Source organism: Hypomesus transpacificus, unplaced genomic scaffold (genome assembly GCF_021917145.1).
Source record: "Hypomesus transpacificus isolate Combined female unplaced genomic scaffold, fHypTra1 scaffold_31, whole genome shotgun sequence".
NCBI classification, from domain to species: domain Eukaryota; kingdom Metazoa; phylum Chordata; class Actinopteri; order Osmeriformes; family Osmeridae; genus Hypomesus; species Hypomesus transpacificus.
The window spans coordinates 3,243,246-3,253,872 of record NW_025813837.1 but is presented as its reverse complement, the minus strand read 5'-3'; positions in this window follow the sequence as shown (position 1 = coordinate 3,253,872).

Genomic DNA, 10,627 nt, shown 5'->3' with positions numbered 1-10,627 from the left:
AAATGTGCAAAGTAATTTCCAGGCTGAGTAAATATTTGCTTTACCCACTTCCTGAAAAGTGTACACACTTGGTGACTCAGATGAGACCAATGTCACCAAAAACAATTCAGGGAGGTGAATTATCTCTGTTCAAAGACTATATTAGTTTTTTTTTTTGAGTGACAGAGATTAGTGCAGCTGGGGAGTTCTGATTCATCTCAGTTTGGCAACAGCGTTCTGTTTTCCCTGATCTTTGAGGCCTGCTGTGTTAAATGGGAGCCTGGGCTCACGGTTCTGCTCGTTAGTTCAACACCATTGATCTGAAAATCTCACCTGGGACGGACTGGCAACGGGACGCAATTACCTCATTCTGGCTAGCGGCTAAAAACGTAAACTTGTCAGGTACATGTCAATCTATCGTTGTGTCACTTATGGACCACGTTGGAGGTGGCAGAGGTCTAACACAGACACATATTTACCACATTTTCAGATGGCATGAGTCAGACTTGTTTGGCATTTAAATTGATCTGCGTACCTGTTCGCCAACTACTTCCATCAACTGGGCAGAAACACAGTTGAAAAGATATTGATTTTGTCCCAGGAAATTACTTGTGCAATGGATAAACCCTTCCCCCTTACTATACCAAATTTCATTTCTCTGAAATGGTTTGCTATATTCTGCAGTGCACAAACCCATTTAGGTTAAGAGAATTCTGCAGGAGGAAATTGAACACAAAAGAAGTGTACTCTACGCTACAAAAGCTTAACAACCAACATGTCCAGGACTGGAGATAAAGAGCCTCGTTAAAATTGACTTACATTATCTATGGGTTTACATATCTTTTTTTATAATGAATCATTTGAATCTTCAAAAGGAAATGACTTGACATTGTTATGTAAATGCAGGGTAAAAAAGATGGTCTGAGCATGCTACACACTATTTATTGATCGTATGTCATGTACATTAAGGTCTAAATATATGTTTTTGTAAATACTTTTTACAAGAAAAATTAATTGCTCAAATTGCTCCCATAAATGTATTCAGATAGTATGATAAAAATATGTAAAGTGACATGTTCTGCTGTTCTGTGTTGCTGCACTTCAGAGAAAACCCTGCCACATGACAGAAAGCCATACATAACTTAACTCTTCGCCTGAAAGTCACCTTTCATGTCACAGCTTCATGGAAGAATGCCCAACGAAGAGTTGCCAGGTATTAAGCATTTTTAATCTCACTTAATCTCCCCCGAGTTTCGGCCAACCTTCCACTTTCGAGTTAAAACTTTATGATTTGTGATTCACATTTATGATCCACATCTATCCTTCCTCCTCCACGACCTACAGTGTCTGTGTTTCATTAGCTCAGTCCCTGCAGCACACACACAGAGAGAGAGCACAGCGACACAGTCCTGACCGACAAGCAAATCCATCCGAACCAGATGCGACATGTTGCAGGAGGGTTGAAGTCCGGCCCAAACCCCGGGGAATGCGTTCAAGGTCTCAATCCCTTATTTCTCTGCTCTCTTCCTCGGCCCAATCACATACAGTAAAGGTTGGTCCATGGAAAAGGTCAAACTGAAATGTAAACAACACCACATCCATCACCAACAACAGCAATGACAACAACAATACGTTTTTTTGTCTGGATGATGAAGATGAGGAACGTGGGTCCTATGGACTCAGGTTGAGTTAACACTAGACTTGGCTGGTTTTTCCAAATAATATTATTTTAAATAGCTGACTCACTCTTACATAAACCTTTCTCAACACTGTAGACTGGAATTTAGTTCTTTTTACGACTTGCTGTAAGCTGCCAAGTAGAATGAACATAATGTTGTCCTAGATGAGGGATTGCTACCTTGCAAGCTACATGTTTTTTGCACACTCGCACATATTTCTCTCAATCTTTTTCTATCTAATGGACTCACACTCACTTGCACAGCCATCCATTTTGTATACGAGCACACATTCATAATGCACGCACACCCAGGCTCACACAATTTCTCTCTCATTTCCACTCTAGCTCTCTCTACCCAACCTCTCTCTCTTTCTCTTTCTCTCTCAAAATGTCACTGTCTCTTTAACGACGGATGGTTGATTGCTAGTCCATAAAGCCCATTAATCACTATATTTATTCATTTTCTTTCAGTTCATATCATATTTCTTTAGGCTGGCTGAAATAGTGAGTAAATGGGGTTGCAATTAAGTAAAGTCAGCCAGATTAGAAGACGAACATTGTTGGTCGTATAGATATACCAGCTTGTTGTTTCAGTGGCACTTTATAAAACTTCATGAACCTCAATGGCCGCGTTTCCCAGATTCGTTAAGAAGCTCTTAACGGTAGGAGCTTCTTGGGAGGGTTCTAAGAACGCCCTAGAACGCTCTTAGACCGCTCCTAAGAAGCTCTTAGCGTTAAGAGCTTCTTAACGAATCTGGGAAACCGGCCAATGTCTGCCCCTCCTTTAATCAAGAACTTTCTCTCTCTCTCTCGCTCTCTTTTTATTTATTTTTTATTTGAATTATTAATCTTTGATTCTTTTTCATTTGTATTACTATATGCTTTGTCGCACTCGGAGTTTGCTCAAATATAGATAGCAATATAAATACAATTTATTATTATTATTATTATTCTCTCCTTTTATCCCTTGATCCTCTCTCTCTTTCTCTCTCTCTCTCTGTCTCTCTCTCTCTCCCTTTCTCCCTCTCTCCTGGCTTCTCCCTAACCCCCCCCAATAGATTTTCAGAATGAGCAGGCAAACAAGTCAACTGTGCAGTGTACCAGCTGAGATGAATTCCTTCTGTGCAGAAGTCATTCTCTGTTTCAAAATCCGCGTGGAACATGCATGAACATGGTGGCACGCAAGTCACGTCTTCTTGAAGTGTGAAGGTGGTCATTTACATTCATGTGAGCACCCACAGCAGCTTCAATTTAGTTAAACATTGGAGACCTAAGGCTAGGCAAATAAACGCCTGTCAGTTTGTTCTATAATTGACAGAACTCATTGATCAAAAAGTATTTTCTGTACTAATAGACACAAGACTGTTGTTGCAGCGTTCTATTTGACATTCTGCACGTTCATGGTCAGTAAAGCAGGCCAAATTAAAAACATTAAATCCTCATCTTCCACTTCTTCTACTAAAAGGAAGTTGGCACAATGCTTTCCTGCTCCTGCTCCCAAGAAAGGCAAAGCCATTCAAATCCCTGCTGGGCATAATTGTGATGGATGTGTACGGGTCCTGGTGGCAGTGAGTGGGTGATTGTGTGTGTGTGCTCGTGTGTGCGTGTCTGTGTGTGTGTGTGTGTGTGTGTGTGTGTGTGGGGGGGGGGGGGGTGGATGGAGGGGATTGTTGCCCACAGAGACACCCAGGCGATATGCTATTACTCAGAGCTGACAGACATCTAGATTGTCTGAGAGCCTCTTTGGAGCTGACAGGTAAGCCAGGTTCTGTGCAGAGGAAACACAAATACATCCTCTTCTGGCTGAACCCATTCTACACATGTGCCTACCCATAGAGACAGTACAAATGGCTGGTGTCAATTTGGTTTAGCTGATGGAGAGTCCTCTACACACCTGCTTGCTTCTCCCCATCCCAACCAGAGCGCTCTGTGTCTCTATACCCGTTTCCCTGCAATGAAAGTTGAATCAGATAACCCCGCAACTAGCAAGGAAATCCAGGAGACAAGCTCATTACAAAGCAGGGAACGTGGGTCCGCTTCGTGGGAGGCTGTCACGTGTAGAGGATGGGCAGACAAACACTTTAATTTTGCTGTTACGTAACAAAGCTCTGAAAAGAATTAAGAGACCGCTGCACCTTTTTCTTTCATGAAAAAACTAACAGTTGAGGACAATTTTGAGGGAGGAACAGAAGGGTAAAATTTAAGAGGCCGCTGCAAATTGAAAATTGAAAAAAGAACCAACCCCTATCATCCTCCTCCATACTGTCCACCTGACTCAGTCCCTGGAAGGGTTGTTAGGGCATGACTGGGTGGAAGTCCCAGGTGCTGAATCGCACCAATTCCTCAGTGACAACTCTGGCCTACATTTCAAATGTCCTGCAGCATCGAAATATCCGACGTCAAGGTGAGGCAGAGAGAGTGGCGGAGCAGACAAGGTTGTACAGTAGACAATGTTTACAGGAGACATGGTTATACATCCCTAAAACATGGAATTCATTAGAGTAGTCTGCCTGGGAAGTTTCTTCTATCTCTTCTCACCATGGTATTGGATCAAGATGACACGGACAGTATTCTGAAGACAAGTCGATGTGGGAGACAAGTAGACGTGTTGTACTGTGTGTGTGTGTACGTGTTTATTTGTTCAATTATTTCGATTTGTCACCTCGTTTTGATTTAATTTATCGCTTGCTGGCTCCTGTGCTTCGGTTGACAGTCTCCAATTCCGCTGTAATGTGGTGAAAATGTGGGGCGGCCGTGAGGCAAAGAATGGAATGAATGAGTTTGTTGCCGCATGCTCACCAACCCTGAGTTCTGCACAAACAACCAACAGGTAGAAAAAAGCGAATTCTGAACCCCCCGTTTTCATGTTTGGTAGCTTTCACAGGATTTTATACAGATCATTTATTTTGTGTTACATTGTGTGGCCATTTTCCATCCTTCTGTCTCTTGCAGAAAAATCTGTTACAGTAATTGGCCTCATTTCATATTAGAACAGAAATTACAACAAATAATAGCGGAACCCAGGATGAGGGGATGTTAAGCGGAGGGGCATTCACTAATGGATTTCCTCCCTGTCCGGTGTTGGTTGGTGATGCATCAGAGAGCATGAGAAAAGCGACCCAGATTTTTGTCTCAACCCGTCAGTCGCAAACACTTTCCTCATTGTTTACTCTGACCTCGATTCAATCAGATGTGGAAACTGCAGGTCTTCCTCCTCCACCACTGTGCTCCCATGGACCCTCATGCCAAAACACTCACAGTAGCACCAGGAGTAGAAGAACATGTACTTGCAGCATCCTGTGTGTGTGTGTGTGTGTGTGTGTGTGTGTGTGTGTGTGTGTCTGTGTGTCTGTGTAAGTGTAAGTGTGTAAGTGTGTGCCTGTGCCTATTTTGGAATATGTGTGTGTGCTGATGAAGAAAGTGTTTTGTCCGTCTCTTCATAAACGGAGTGACAACGTTCAGTCGAGTTCTGATTTTACTAAGTATTATCAATTTTCAGATTGGGAGAGAAAACCAGTCTTCTGACCATAAATGACAACACGACATCAAGCTCAGGTCCCAACCATGTCTGAGTCAGTTGGCTGAGTGGTTAGTGAATTGGGCTAGTAATCCAAAGGTTACCAGTTTGATTCCTGGCTGTGCCAAATGACGTTGTGTCCTTGGGCAAGGCACTTCACCCTACTTGCCTCTGGGAAATGTCCCTGTACTTACTGTAAGTCGCTCTGGATAAGAGCGTCTGCTAAATGACTACATGTAATGTCTCTCACCGCTCTGAAGGCCGGAGGACCATCTTTTATAGGGCACAAGAATGTAAACATAGATAGTGACAGTCAGGCAGTAATGACGTTACAACAGTCTCAGAGAAAGAGATTCACAGCTCCCAACACATGACCACTCAGACTACAGAGTTCATTGGTGGAGCTCTCCTTGTAATCGTGACGGGGATGTTTAGCCAGTACTTTCTCCTGACCCCGAACATCTATTAACCCTGACACATGCACACAATCTACCTATTAAGAGCAAGCTTACATGAGAACATACTAACTAGTATCCAATGGCTTGTTCCATTGATTAGTCAATACTGTAAGCAACAGGAAATCCCAATTCCTTTCACAGTGCATGTTTGTGTGAGTGTGTGACTGTGTATGTTCTTGTGACTGTGTGTGTATTTGTGTGCGTGAGCATATGTGTGTTTGCATGGCTGTGTGTGAACTTGCTCAAGAACCTGTATTAGCATTCCACTCCATTCTTTAATTAAGATTAAAAGTGTGCCTTGGAGCTGGCAAAAGATGATTGATCAATGAATACCCTTCTCATAGTTTCCTCCTTTTGTGACTCTGATTAGATAACACATAATAGATTCTGAAGCAAGGGGGGAAAAAATCTCCAGAAGGGCACAAAATCCAGGATTTCCACAAGTCATAAATTGCACTTTGTCAGGGAAATGTAAATCAATGTTGCGAGCTCAAATTGATGGGGCATTTTCTGGCTGAGCACCCTTTATTTCAGGCTCCGGGAGCAGACTGTGAAGCTGCAGGTGAAGCATATGGAGAGATTAAGGAACAGCAAGGAGTAGTTTAAAAAGAAAAGTAGACATTCAAACAAATAACATCAGGTATTTGCTACATAAGACAAAAACAACAGTTCTTGTCCCCCCTCCAAGCCATCTTAAAGCTTCTATATTAAAAAAACCCGGGAGTGTGTATCTCAATCCACACTGACAGTGTTTATGTGGAGTTAATTGAGCTCATGTCCCAGAGAGCCTGGGGTGAGGCTGTAACATTAGCCTCCTTCCTGCACACAGCTCATTACCATGCTGGTGCAGTCCTGGCAGAGTACACTAGGCCTTGGCAGCGAGGCTGAGGGCCAGGGAGACGGAGGCCGCTGCAGGGACATGACAGCTCCAGTCTCCCCAGTCATAAATCCCCCAGACTCTGCAGGGCTTGCAGCCACACCTGTGTATTATGTTGAGAGACAGCTGAATGCTATCTGACCCATCCCACCAAGAGGGGGGAGGGAGAGGAGAGCGGGGGGGGGGGGGGGGGGGGGGGGGGGGGGGGGGGGATGGGGATGCGACGAGCCGCGCCCCAGAGCTGTATCATCAACAACGTTGTGTTATGCCTTTCCTCTCCTCTTTCCTGTCCTCTTTCCTGTCCTCTTTCCTCTCCTCTTTCCTCTCCTCTTTCCTCTCCTCTTTCCTGTCCTCTTTCCTCTCCTCTTTCCTCTCCTCTTTCCTCTCCTCTTTCCTCTCCTCTTTCCTCTCCTCTTTCCTGTCCTCTTTCCTCTCCTCTTTCCTGTCCTCTTTCCTCTTTTCGCGCAGACAGGGTCGGGAGGCAGGTGGACGGTGTGTCGCCACAGAGCCGTGTGTCGCCACGGCTCGTGGAGCAGCGGTCTGACGTTCCCGAGGGCTCCTCTGAATATCAAACAGATCTGAGGGAAAACAGATGCAAGTCCAGTGAAACACTGTAGATAAGCTGCGCCGTGCCTCGTAAATGACCCACAAAGATTCGTACGACTCGTGTAAAAGGAAAACAAACGAGGCCGATATTCCGGTGTGTGTGTGTGTGTGTCAACACCCTGGCTCCTGAGACCTGGCTGGTCATTCACAGTTCCACCAGGTCCCCAGTACTGCTCACAGTCCTGCTTGCTCTCTCTCTGCGGCCGGCGCGACACCTAGCAACCTCCATCAATCTCTGTACAGTACACAACAGCAATTAATCCTTCTTTTGAAACACGAATCCATTTGTAAACGCTTACGCCAATACAAAAGGTATAATGACACCGAGGGATTGAATACCTCATTATACCCACCAAAGAAACATCACCATGGCAATTAACACTCCATTTCAATTTTGTAATCCACTTTTCGTTTCATTTCACATTTACATACACATAATAATAATTAGCAAAGTCAATCTTTTTATATTAAAATGTGTGCCGTGTCGATAAATGGTGCAGAACCAAAAGAACCGGACAGGTTGATGCCACCCTAACTCCCAGGTCCAATTAACACCTTCCTGGCTAGTTTTTGGGCATCTTGCAGAGGGACAACAGCTGAGTGAGGTGTTAGTCATTCACATGTAAATAGTCCAAGTGACCCACTTCTGTTTTGCATTTCATCCCCCAGGTGTAGGAAACTGTAAAATTGGATAACACATTTATGGGAAGGGGAAGTCTGGAGAGAAGGTACTTAGGGTGTATTTTAACACATAACTCCTTTTAATCCTGAAGTCAGCATGTGTTTTGTTCTCGAGAAATAGAATGCAGCACGGTTAATGATTACAACCAAACTGCAGATCATTACATACAGAGCGGTTTTCCACGCTTAATATGCATTTCAAACATTTAATAGGACATTGATGAAGATGGGTTATGAAATCATTTAGGTAGCTGCATTAACTATGTATTACCCTGCCTTTCAAGTGTCAACTTGAGAGTAAAAATAGAATTTTAGACAGCTGTGGTCGCAGCCTGTTGTTGCACAGCTAACTGTTTGCTGACACCTTTACAATTAGACGTTACAGTGTTTCTCTCATCACAATCATCGCTGTCTTTCCATCAAGTGCTCAGCCTCATTTTCTCTCAAGCATCATTGTTAATTGGGTTATGTGCCAAGTATTCCTAATTATTGGGTTCATCTGGATGTTTCTTGAGCTTACGTTAAATCAAGGCCGAGAAGTCTGCCCCAGTTATTGGATTTAGAGATTAACATTTCATCCACTAAAAACAGAAGTTGGTGGGTCAATTGTTCATCATTATGGAGATTAGGTAAAGATGTTGCAATCAAATGTTTTTCCTACATGTTCCTCACTATAAGATGATTATGGATAAACAAATTCTGAGTCCACAGATATTAATTCACGGTCAGAAGATTACTCTTGGCAATGCAAACCCCTTGTGTGCGTGGGATTGGTAAAATCCCTGAGAAAACGCATCAAAGGCACTGCGAGTGGACTGGTTCTTCTAGAGGTGACAGAAACAGAATGGCAGTTTGCTTTCACTATGGTGCAAACTGAAGAAACAGATGTGTGTGAATGTAGAAAATGAGAACAGTCTTCCATTAGGAACAGAAGAGGGCTTATGTCCTTGACCCTGAGTATCTCTTCCACTGCCAGGAGGACACACAACCTTCACACACGCTGCGAAGTGAGCTCGGTTTAAAACAGGAAGTAGGCGTAGGACCAGTGCCATGCTGGGTTTGTTACATGGAGAATGTAATCTGGAAATGAAGGAATAACCCTGCCAAAAGCCCCAAGGGAAATCAGGCGCGTTGAAAGCTGCCCTGCCCTGCCCGCCTCCACACCCAAACCTAACCACAAAGACAAGGTTCAGAGCACAGGAACACAAGGGAGAGAAGACGAAGGCACCGTGGCACCTAAACACCCCTCACACAGGACCTAATTCTCCACAGAAAAATCCTAAAACAGAAAAGGTTGTATTGCGCGAGGACATTTCACGTACTGTATGTTTTAGATTGGGACTTTTGTGTCACCGTGTTTGAAACACCTCACTCTTCTTGTCAGATTGTGTCTCCAGCTTTGTAAATGGAACGGTAGCTTTAAAGAACACAGCCTCTCAGGCCATTTGACAATTTCCCCCAGAGCAGAATGAGAGCAGGAAAGGTCTGAAGTGGAAATGATAAAAGAAGCCTTGCAGCCTGGCTTACTTTGACAGCTTGAAAGAAAAGTGAAAAAAAGGGGAGAAAGAATCCACAGTACTGTCCAAGTGCCAGCAGATTGTCAGCAGGGCCAATATGTTGTTCAAACAGATAAAAAGTCTTCTGAAAAACAACAACTTTTTATCAAGGAGCTCTCCTCAAAATGAGGTAGAGATAGAAGGAAAGTCCAACTATGTCAGGAGAACAGGCACACTAGTAGGTAATTCGTTCATGGTCAAGAATAAAGATGAGCCAGACATCCTAGAAACTGAGGATTTTTACTTCCTATGTTTACCATGTTCCAGGCTGATGTAATCTCACACCTTTCTCCTCTTGCTTCCACTGATTTAACTGCAAAATTGCCTCTAAATCTCTAAATCACACTCACAAAATTACTTGTATCAATGGCACAGATGACAAGTAAAACAGTTTCAGTAAAATAATGAAAAAGTAATTTAATGTTCACAATGGTTACTCCTCAAAGGAATATGTAACAAAAAACATTTGGTGATAAACTTAAATATATGTACAACCGATTAAAGCATTTCACAGCCGTATTTACATGTTCATTCAGGCATGCTGTTTTCAGACAGCAAGCCTGCAAGTATTCACACTGGCTACAGCCTTCAGACACATCTTTACACCCACACATCCCCAATCAGGTCAGATTGATCAAACTTCCAGGAAAGCCTCCTGTTTATGGGCACAATAATGTATTTGTCAAGCACCAGATACTTCTTCAGTATCTAACAAATGTGATTATTATTTCATACACCTACAGCATTGTACATCATAACGTTGTCCTTGAAAAGAAAAACAAATACTCTTCAAGCATGAACCAAAAAGGCTACTTCATTGTCGTCTAGGATAACAGTCACACAAGGGGAAAGCAGGACGGGTCTAAGAATCTACAAGGGCAAACAGACATTTGTTTTGGATAGTCTGTTCAAAGCTGTTATGTACAGAGTTCAGTTTTCTAATTACTGTGAGTCAGAACCAAACTCACAGTCCAGTATGACCTGCTGATGTGGTCAACAAAAGGACCAATATTGGTCACAAACCATCTTGCACAATCGGTAAACAACCCTCAGTCAATAAGAGAAGGGGCTAATGAATGACGCTGAAGATACTACTGAACATATAAATAATTTACGTATTATTTCAAATAATCGTCATCATTTTAAGATAAAAAAAGACAATGGACCATGTTCTTCAACATAGGATGTTGCCACCTTGGACAACAAATGTTCAAAAGTGCACTTGACACAAAAACAATAGCTGGTCAATATTTACTGCAGGTCTCATCTTGATAA